We start from the raw sequence: 3,146 nt of genomic DNA, 5'->3' as shown, positions 1-3,146 counted from the left end.
CTGTAGGAGTGGAGCCCTTGGGATCTTCATTTGCTGATGGGGCATGAATCAAGATAAGGAGAAACAGCTGCAAAAATTTGTGATTGATTGGAACATGGAATGTGTGAAATATGAATTTAGGAAAATTGGAAGTGGTCAAAAATGAAAAGCAATGCATAAAGATCGATATCCAAGGAATTAGTGAGCTAAAATGGACTGGTATTTGCCATTTTGAATCAGAAAATCATATGCTTTACTATACTGGGAATAACCCAATCAAGAGGAATGGTGTGGCATTCATTGTCAAACAAGATATTGCAAACTCCATCGTGAAGTACAATGCTGTCTGTTATAGGGTTATATCTATCTGCCTTCAAGGAAATCCAATCAATACAACTCTAATCCAACTTCATGCACCACCAACAAGGAATTGAAGAATTCTACAAATGAGTTCAGTCAGAAATCGATCAAACATGCAATCAAGATGCCTTGATAATTATTTGTGATTGGAATGCAAACGTGGGAAGCAAAGAGGAAAGAACAGTAGTTACAATATATGAACTTGGTGATAGAAACAGAGCTGGAGATGGCATAACAGAATTTTGCAAAAACAATGACTTGTTCATAGGAAATACCTTTTTCCAACAACACACAAGGCAACTGCATACATGGCATTCCCTCGATGGGCTACATAGAAATAAAAGTGACTGCATCTGTGAGAAAGGACCCTGGAGAAACTCAACATCAGCAGCTAAAACTAGACTGGGGGCTGACTGTGAAACACACCACCAGTTGATCATCTGTAAGTTCAGGATAAAGCTGAAGAAAATGAAAACAAGTCCACAGGAGCCAAACTATGATGACTGATACTACCTGAATTTTGAGAACAACCCAATAACAGATTTGATGCTTTGAACAATAATGACAGAATACCTGAGGAGGTGTGGGAAGACATCAAGATCACCATCCATGAAGAAAGCAAAAGCCATTAGACAGAGAGGAAAGAAAGAAAAGATCAAAGTGGATGTCAAAGGAATTCTGAAATTTGCTCTTAATCACAGAGTAGCTAAAGCAGTTGGAAGAACTGATGACGTCAAAGAGCTGAACAGAAAATTTCAAAAATAAAAATAAAAAAAGAAAATTTCAAAGGTCAGCTCAAGAAGACAAAGCCAAATATTATAATAAGGTGTGCAAAGATCCAGAAATATAAAACCACAAGGGAAGAACAAGCTCGGCAAAAAATTCAAGCCACGAATTTAAATATGAAAAGATTCTATATACAAAATATTGAATGATTCAAGAAGCATCAAAACAAGATGGAAAGAGTACACAGAGGCACTATATCAAAAATTTTGGAGGTACCATCTGACTAGAAACCAATGGTGCTGAAGGAAGAAATTCAAGTTGTACTGAAAGTATTAGCCAAAAACAATTTCCTGGGAATCGAGGGACTGCTAATTGAAATGTTTAAACAAGCTGATGAAGCAGAGGAAGCACTTACTCATCTATGCTCAGAAATTGGAAGACAGCTACCTGGCTAACTGACGAAGAGATCCATATTTGTGCCCATTCCAAAGAAAGGTGATCCAACAGAATTCTTAAATTATAGAACAATGCCATGGATCTCATATGCAATTAAAATTTTGCTTAAAATTATCCAACAACAGCTGCAGCAGTGCATTGACAGGGAGCTGCCAGAGGTTCTGGCTACATGCGGAAGAGGGCATGGAGCAAGAGAGAGCCCTGCTGATGACAGATGGAACTTGGTTGAAGGCAGAGAATGCCAGAAAGATGTTTATTTGTGTTTTATTGACTATGCAAAGGCAGTGGACTGTGTAGATCATAACAAGTATGTATAACATTGAGAAAAATAAGAATTCCAGATACAAATTGTGCCCATGAGGAACTTGTACATGGACCAAGAGGCAGTTGTGTGAACAGAACAAGGGAATACTACATAGTTTAAAACCAGGAAAGGTGTGTGTCAGGGTTGTATCCTCACACCATATTTGTTCAATCTGTATCCTGAGAAAATCATCAGAGAAGCTGGATTATAGGAAGAAGAATGTGGTATCCTTATTGGGAGAAGGCTTATTAATAACCTGATATATATAGATGATAACAACCTTGCTTGCTGAAAGCAAAGAAGCTTTAAGTCTTTGCTGATGAAGATCATGGATCCTTCAGTATGCATTACAATTCGATGTGGAGAAGACCAAAATCCTCACAACTGGACCAATAAGTAACATCATGATAAATGGAGAAAAAGGTGACGTTGTCAAGGAGTTTGTCTCACTTGGAATCACAATCAATGCTCATGGAAACAGTTGCATCAAAAGACATGTTGCATTAGGTAAATTTTCTGTACAAGATCTCTTTAGAGTATTGAAAAGCAAGAACGTAACTTTGAGGACCAAGTAATATTCCATGACCCAACCCATTATATTTTCCATGGCCTCATATGCATGTGAAAGTTGGACATTCAATAAAGAAGACCAAAGAAGAATCAATGCATTTGAATTGTGGTGTTGGAGAATATTGAAAGTACCGTGGACTGCTAAAAGGACAAATTAATGTGCATAGAAAGAATTACGGGCAGAGTATTCTTTAGAGGCAAGGATGGTGAGAGTTCACCTTACATATTTTGGACATGTTGTCAGGAAAGACCAGTTCTTGGAAAAGGACATTATGCTCAACAAAGTGGAAGGGCAGCAAAAACGAGGCAGGCCCTCCAGAGATCAACTCTCACCGTGGCTCAACAATGGGCTCAAGTCTAAGAACCATCGTGAGGATGGCGCAGCACGGCAGGGTTTGTTCTGTTGGGCATAAGGTCATTGTGGATTGGAACTGACTCGGAATCAAATCCATCGAGTTTCTGCTATATTCTATTGTTCATCCATAGGTTTCTGTTATATTCTATTATAATTACCTATAGAAAAGAAGCCAATCAGGAATAATGTTGGTTATTTGCTGTTTACTTTGCCTCTTAGAGGGCAGCCATCAGCTTCAGCCATAATTATTGATAACCAGGAAATATCTGAATATTAATATTTTTAAAAAATCAATTTATTGGGGCTCATACAATTCATCACAATACATAGATCAATTGTGTAAAGCACATCCATACATTTGTTTTGGATTTGCATACATACATATTTATTGTGTTT

The sequence above is a fragment of the Echinops telfairi genome, unplaced genomic scaffold (assembly GCF_000313985.2).
Source record: "Echinops telfairi isolate 266 unplaced genomic scaffold, ASM31398v2 ScPeMD7_7469;HRSCAF=8507_1, whole genome shotgun sequence".
In the NCBI taxonomy this organism is placed as follows: Eukaryota; Metazoa; Chordata; class Mammalia; order Afrosoricida; family Tenrecidae; genus Echinops; species Echinops telfairi.
This window is presented reverse-complemented; position numbering follows the sequence as displayed.